This window comes from Pseudorca crassidens, chromosome 21, assembly GCF_039906515.1.
Source record: "Pseudorca crassidens isolate mPseCra1 chromosome 21, mPseCra1.hap1, whole genome shotgun sequence".
NCBI lineage: Eukaryota > Metazoa > Chordata > Mammalia > Artiodactyla > Delphinidae > Pseudorca > Pseudorca crassidens.
The window spans coordinates 37,138,600-37,146,939 of record NC_090316.1 but is presented as its reverse complement, the minus strand read 5'-3'; positions in this window follow the sequence as shown (position 1 = coordinate 37,146,939).

Sequence of the window (8,340 nt, the reverse complement as noted above, 5' to 3'; positions counted from 1 at the left end):
AATCTTAAACTGTCTAATTGTACTGTTCAGGTTGGCCTTTACTATAACTGTAAATTATGTGTCCAGAAAATAGCACAATTGTTTGCCACACCTCAGAAGTAGGCACTTAGGAAACACTTGTTAAGTGAGTAAATGTTGCTTTCTAAGAACAGAGAAATGCTTCATTTGCGTTCAACTCTGGCCCCATGGGCCTCAAAAGTACCTCTCTCTGTTACACCAATTGGCCTGCCAAGAGCAGACATGAACTAAGCCCACAACAGAATATGGGCATTTCATGTCCCCACCAGCCATGTCCCTCTGCCAACCTCCAGTGGCTGAAGGTCATCTCTGGGGACCGGTGGAACATCCCTGTGGCAAATGCTTTCAACAGGAGAACTGTGTTTAAGAAAGCCTGCACTAATTTCCCCCTTCCTCTTAATTCCCGCGTCATATCATGGCGACCTCTGCTGCGTCATGCGTCACTTTATTTGATGTGTTTTGCTTATGACTTATTTCCCTCAGCAGACTCAGAGCTCTTTGCAGCTCAGATACATGTTTGAAGCATTTTCTGTATCCCTCCCAAGGACCCAGCACATGACAATAAATCAACATGTTTTTAAGGGTGTGCCCTGGCCTTTGCGGGACTCAATTTCTCCTCTAAGCCAATTTTCTCCAATGCAGGCCAGACAAAACCTGCACTCTGAGGTGGGCGAGGGAAGGACTGGGAGTCTGGGATTAGCAGATGCAAACTACGATGGATAAACAAGGTCCTACTGTATAGTACAGGGAACTATATTCAAGATCCTGTGATAAACCATAATGGAAAAGAATATGAAAAAGAATATATACATGTACAACTGAATCACTTGCTGTACAGCAGAAATTAACATAGCATTGCAAATCAACTGTAGTTCAGTTAAAAAAAAAACACACTCTCCAATGTCTGAGTTCCAACACTTTAGTCTGAAAGGACCAATACCACGCTCTTCATTGTTCCCTGAGCTACACTCTCTACTCCCCCAGAGAGATTCATAGATACTCACAGAGCTCATGCACACAGTAGAGATAAATACCATCTAAACTAAGATGCTGTCGCCTCTTACTGACACCCAAATCCTTCTTAGATTTTCCTTTTCCCTCTTCAGTAGTCATCAGATCTCTCTTTGAGGGCCACTTTATCTTGATTTTGAGATTCGGCAATTAATATAATTGTGATCTTAAAAATCCGTCAAGAACAGGGAAATGGCTCGCGTACGTGGGACACGTCATACGCTCACTCTGCGCGCTGAGCTTCCCGGCTGGATCTAACGGGCGGCGTTTGAGTCGGGGCGGAGGACGTGGGAGGCAATACCCAGAAACACCGGCTCGCTGAGCACTTTGCAGAGGAGAAGAGCCAAAGCGCTGTCTCCGCCCACCTCCCGCGGGCCCTTTCCAGGCCAGAGGAAAGGAACTCTTCCAGCTGGCCACAGACTCTACTAAGGTCGGGCTCCAGGTCAAAGTCTGACACAGCAGAGGGAGCGCTCATCCAGGCTTCCCTCTGCACACCTCGTTCTTTGGATAAAGGGCGATCGCACTTTGTCTAAACCTAGTCTAAGATCACACGCGCACCAGGGAACTTTTGTTCGCCAAGTGTGTCAATGGTAAGTAACTGAACAGAGAGAGTGGGTGACGCGTGGGTCTGTAGCTGGACTTTTAACTACGCGCACACAGAACTGTCGATGTCTCCTGGGGAACTGGGAGAGACGATGGCTGACTCCCCCATGCTAAGTAGGTCAGGAGGAATGAGAACCCAACTAGAAAATAAATCACAGCAAAACGTCCCCTCAGTTGGTCCTAAGGAGTTACAAAAAGCTCCCCTAACTGACCACATCAGAGGAGGGTTTGAAGTTCTTGCATGAAAACAACTTGCCATTCCTGGTGACAACACCGTTTACGATGAGGTTTTACGCAAAGTGTTCAAGGGTAATAGAAACAGCATTTTTAAATAAATGTGTTGCAACATGCAGGCAGTACTTTCAAAAGCACCGCCTGCTCCCCTTTAGCAAGGTAGGCTGCTGCACCGCTGCAAAAGGGAGATCGGCGCTCATGAAACTTTTTTCAATAAACAGTGTCTGAGAGGGAGTTTTTTCAGCGCTTAAATGACATACGTGTGAAAAGAGAAAGTTCCCTTTATAGAGGCACAAAAAATATCTTTTACCCTGAACGTGCTATTCAACTGAAGTCACCTTTGTTAATTCAACTGAGTTTTATTATGTTCACAAGTCAGATTTTTTTTTTTTGGCATTTGACTCTTCTAGAAAATTGCTGTAGTGAAACAATTCGTCACTATTAGCATCATTTAGATGTTACAGATCAACAAGGACGGTGATTATCTGGTGAACCTATGTATTTGGATAAAGCAAACATCAAAGAGCAGAATCTGGAACTAAGGAAATACTATTCTCAAGGGAATGAGCAAAAAGAAGGAAAGATATAGAAGCAGGTAGAAATCTATGACATCAGTACTGTACTCTGATATTCACCTAAACCTGTAATATTTACTAATTAAAAATACTTTGTTATTAGGTAACAATCCCTTTCTAGACAATCATATTTTATCACAGTTTAATAGCCATTATCATTTGAACTCCACAGTACCTAAATTTGTACAATAAAATACTTTGCTAAAATTGGGGGGATATCTATGAGAAGTTACTTTTAGCTTATAACATTCAAAGTGATTAAATAAATTCTTATATGAGAAACTTTTGGTGAATTATAAGGGAATTTGAAGAAGCTTATTTAGGTAATATCTGAGTGGCAACCACAATCTCATATAGACTATTCCTTGGGGCCACTGCTGGCTGCATTTGCTATGACATTTCTTATACGGTCAGGCTCACAAAATAAGAAATACATTAGCTAAACATCATAAACAACTTCACAGTTGTAAAGAATGTTTATCAAAAGATCTCAAAGCACCTTTCTTCTAATTAGGCTCAGGCTGGAGATATACACAGCAGAAAGGTGAGGGGAAGAAGCACTGCTGTGATGCCGAAATCCAAAATGCTCAAAGCCAAAGAGCGCTGAGTGGCCGCCTCCACACAGGGTTGGCAATGTCTGCTGTGATTACTAGAAGCCATCTCTGAGCTCCTAGAACAGAGACCACCTAGCATATTATTTCCCAGGAAAATGGTTCATTTATTCACGCATTCAGCACATACTTCGGGAACTTTCACTAAGTGCTTGACACAGAGCATTTGGCCAGGGCCAGGGACGGAGAAGCAAATAGACTGATGTCTGCCCTTTCTGTACTGGAGTTCTCTGGAGCGAGCCATGGAAGTTTAGGTTTTTTGCTAGCCATTCTAACCCTCCTATTTGTCAGGCTTATTTACTTCTGGTAATCTTCCATAAAGCAGAGTCTTCCGTTCAGAAGCTAACAAGAAAGATGGCTTGCAGACAACACAGGCAATTGGCTACATTTCCTAGAGGTAAAGCCTTCAACGTTCATTGCACCTCCCTAAATCTTCCCATCGCGGTCTGATCCGAGAGGTGGAACGGGGCCTGCTTGAGTTGTGGCTGCGCCACTAAAAAGAAATTCTCGGCATTGCCTGTTTCTATTCCTTCTTCTACTCATCAAGTTTAAATTTCATCCCTTCTCTGTCAATAAATACCTTATAAATATGATAAAATATAAGAAGGTTGAAAATATCTGCACTCTGTCGCTTACCTAATGGGTCTTAGAAAAGGGAGTTCAAAATAGAGACCTGTCGTAGAACGTCGTGCTCTTGTAAAATAATTACCTTCAATAATAATAGTTATAGTTTATTGAGCATTATATATATAGGAACCTTGGTATATTAACCACATTTTCTCTTCATAAAAGGACAGTAGGGAGGTTTATCATTCCCATTTTACAGATTAAGAAACTGAGAAGTGAATTACCATTGCCATGTTTTTAAGGCAATGAGGTTTTACACGAAGTGTTCAAGAATAATAGACAGTATTACCACGCTGCCATCATTACGTCGAACAACATCTGCCGTAGCATTGCATTTATTTGTTTATTTTTACTGATTGGAAAACTGAAGGCAAACTGGTACCACCTATTAGCAAAACACTGTCCATATAATCCCTGAGGAGATATTTTCTGATTTCTGAGTTAACAAACAGAAGATTTGTTCCTCTGCCTTTTCGTCATCTTGCCTGGCCTCCGTCCTACTTGTTCTCTGTTGATAGTGTTTTAAAGACTGGTTTCCTACATGATTCCCTGTGGGCTGGGCCACAGCTGTGAGGCGAGTGGTCTGGTCTCAGCTGATGGGAAGCGTCTGAGGGGTATCACCTTATTCCCGGCCACGAATTTCCACAGCCTTGGCTCTCGGCGTAAGACAGAGGACGCTCAGAAACCCATGGGGCCAGGACTTTGGTGGCAGAAGACATTAGGACATGAAGAAGCCCCTTGGGGCTGGAGGCCATGTCTCAGCATGGGTACAGCCACCCCATGGTGTTCTTCAAGCACCCAGTTTTCCGTCTGTGTAAATCCACGCAAATGGCAACTCATGACCAATGACCAAGCCACGCACTTGTGCAGAAAGCAATTTGTCACATCAGTTTACAGTATGGCCCCTATCCAGGTCCCAGAATAACGACACTGTGGTTTTTTAGGGGCCTTGGAATATCTACCAACCTTAACTTAGTGAGAGCAATGCTTTATAGCTGATATAAGACAAAACTGAAATAATCAAATTACGAGTGGTGCTTCCTAGCATGTGAGTGCCAATGCCTCTTCTTCATTAATTAGTTATTTCTGCCATTTCTTCACTAGCCCTGGGACAGCCCTAACAAATCCATTTTGCTCATTCTCCAACTTCCTAATATAGAGTAAATTACTGTTCAATTTTAATTCACGATTTAAAAAAAGCAGTGACCTAATAAAAGGAAATTTTTTGTAACCACCTTGTCCTTTGTTCCTATTCCCCCATAGGTTATATATTTTAACAGGAAAATCTGTTTATGCCCCATCAATTTTTTTTTTTTTAATTGAGGCTGAGGGTCACACTGGCTCAATGACAGAAGACAGACATGGGCATTGTACTTGGCGAACCCCTCCTGTAAAGTCACATGCAAACACGAACAGTCAAAGCACTCAGTCAGGCTGAATGCTTCCTTGGGTACAGACTTCCCCAAATTGTGAAATCAGACTGGCATCTTCAGAAAGCTCAGACATTCGTTCCCAAGTCTCAGGCCAAGCAGGACTCCTTGAACCACACTGCTGGGGCCAGGCTCCAGGATAATCCTTCTTACCCAGGAGGAAGGGACCAAGAAGCACAGTGAAAAATTACCACAGTATCTCACAAATTTTAAACTCTAACATGTCCCTTGCACCAAATGCTGTGTCTGCAAAACACCAAAGCGTCCAGATGAAAAGTAAAACCTGGAGTCAGCATTCTGACTTTTGTTCCGCACGACAACAAACACAGAGACACTTATAATCGTCGGAATGGCTTATGATGTTTTTGACATATTGTTAATTTATGCTGTTTCTTTCATTTCATTGAATTCTTTGATTATCCACCAAATAGTGATATAATCGGTGCCCCATCCCAGTCAAGGCAGGGAGGGAATATTCAGTTTGAGTATTATTGGGTTCTTTGCTTTTCTCTTTCTCTTTTGGCCAATGTTGATCGAAGGGGGAAAAAAAAAAAAATTATACAATCAAAGGTTTTATAATTTTGAGTTCAATTTTATGAAGCCCTGGGAAAGGGTGGGGCTTACTGACTAAAAAGGATAAGCTCTGGCTTATCTGAGGATTTCAATTATTTACGATATTCCTCGTCTCCACTTCTAAAATGGACCACATTCTACGTGTTTTCCATTCTTCCTACCAACTTTTAAACAACAGCAAGATTCTGTGCATGGGAACTGTGTGATATTTAGTTCCAGGTGCAATTTTTTGCAAAACATCATTTTGTCATTTTTTTAATTGAGGAAATGTTTCTGCATCTTTGTTGGGCTTAGTTAAAAATATCTGGCGAACCTTAGGACATTTAAAGTACGTTTACAATCACACTGAAAACTATTACCTAAAGCCTATTCCCTAACGTGTATTCACAACATCAACTCTAAATCATAACAGGCAAACTCTGAAACCTTCCTAGAGAATAATGTTTGGAAAGACTCTTTTAGCATTGTTTTGTTTTGTTTTGGTTTGGGTGTCTTTCCCAGGCTAGAAAATAGGCAGTTGATTTGCCTGATTTAGGAAGAGTTTGGGGGTATGTGGAAGGTAACCTTTTGTTTCTTCACCAAGATATATGCTTATACGTGTGTTTTTAAGGCAGCAGCCTACCTACATAGCAGCAACTGTCTCATATGAAAAGTTATCATTCAATGTGAATCTCAGAGGAGCACTAAAGCATTTGAGTTTATATGTTAGCTATTAAAGACTAGATGCTTGTTGTCGAGAACCTCCGGGTATGGGAAGAGTGCTTTTCATGAACTGACAAGAGAAGGGTTTGAAGAGAGGGTACTTAGAAAACAAGGGGAGGTCGACATGTTTTATGATCACGGCATTTATAGAAAGAGCTTTTGCTAGGGTGAAATGCTGGAGATCCGAAGGAATCTCATCAACAATGGATTTCAGAGAACCAAGTACTGCTTTTGCACTGAATATCGCATTATCTCTTTATAGGAGAAAACATAGGTGATTACATTTCAGGTTACGGTGTTTGAAATTAGGTGCGTAGCTCCCATTCATAATAAGAAGAGCTACGCACCTAATTCCAGAATACTTCAGTGACAATCTATCCTAAAAATGTAATTTATTTGAAGTCTATTATCAAACTATATGGGTAGGTTTTTCACAGCCTTCGTCATGATTCACATTTGAATGAAAGGTCAGGAGGAGAATTTGAGGAAAGTATCAGCAAAGCAACTTGGGTAAATCACTTCTTATCTAAGATATCTATCTATCTATCTATCTATCTATCTATCTACCTATCTATCTATCATCTATCTATATTGCACATACATTCCCAGGGTCTTTGTTTCCATGGACTGTGTGCAAAATATAATGCTAAAATTCTTAGAAGGAATCTTAACAGCTACTGAGGAAAATATAGATGGTAAATTATAAGTCTATTTTGTATTAACTGTTTTATCTTAACAGAGGAATCTCCCCATTACCTAAACCGAGATCAAGGGGAAAAAATTACCCTGCATGCAGGAGGTGGCACATAACAGCCACTCACACCAGAGCTTTATTTTAGTTTTGGTTAATTACTGAGCATGTAAGGATGTGTGCGTGTGTCTGCAAGAACTTTATTAAAGGATTCTCCTATTGCTTTTCTCTGAGACACGCCTACCTGAAAAGTAAAAACATAAGTGCCGGAAAAGAATATTGAAAGAAAACAAAAGTGGTTGCTACCATTGTGTGTAGCAATTAAACCACAAATTTATTGTTAAAAAAATCCCTTCTATTTTCTCTTTGCCCTTCTCTAAGCTGAAAAGCAAAAAAACTCTTCTGCAAGTATAAATTTATGTCAACTTCAAAGGAGGAAAAAAAATAAAAGATTACTTATTTTGGATATAAAGTTAATTCAAATCTAGTAACCTGAATAGAAAATTATATCAGCAACACGACCGTAGCTATTGTCATAGACTCAAGATGTGGGTACTTAACCTCTAAACTTCTGCAATGATTTATTTTTCATCTGAAAAAGGAACAGTATATTGTCTTTGAACGAAGAGCATCAGAAAGAAATATGTACCAGTAACTCAATTTTTCTGACATAAAAAATACATATTTGTATTTCATAATTATTTCACAATCTAGAAAACCCTTTCTCCAAGGGAAAATTTTACTGAATTATGTATTAAAAGAAGAAACAAGCCATCGATCAAGCAAAGTCAAAGAACTCAAAGAATCCAACCCATTAAGCCAAAGAGTCAGGCACTTTCTGAATGATTTACTCTAGGAAACTGGATCTTCTAGGCGAACCACTGTATATACACATCCTGGGCAGGACATTTATCAGATTTTCTGTTGTAAATTCTTTTATAGCTTTCTAGTAGAAAACGCTTTTCATTTTGAGGAAACCCCTCAGAATAAGGTTTTAAATGAATCTGTTCCCAAGGTTCAAAAGCTTTAAATTACTAGACCATGGTTACCATTGAGAAAACGCACTGAGCTATATCAAGGAGAGAACAAAAATAACCAGGTACAAGTTCAAGTCTCTAAGGTTGCCATGTAAGTGCTGCTTAGAAAGGATTAAGACTCCCTGGGAAGAAAAGAGCTTCCAAACAAATCACTTACAAAGTGGGGAAACACACATGCTCTATAATCCATTGTTTGGTCTACTCCGTCCTAGTAGAAAATTCTCTCTA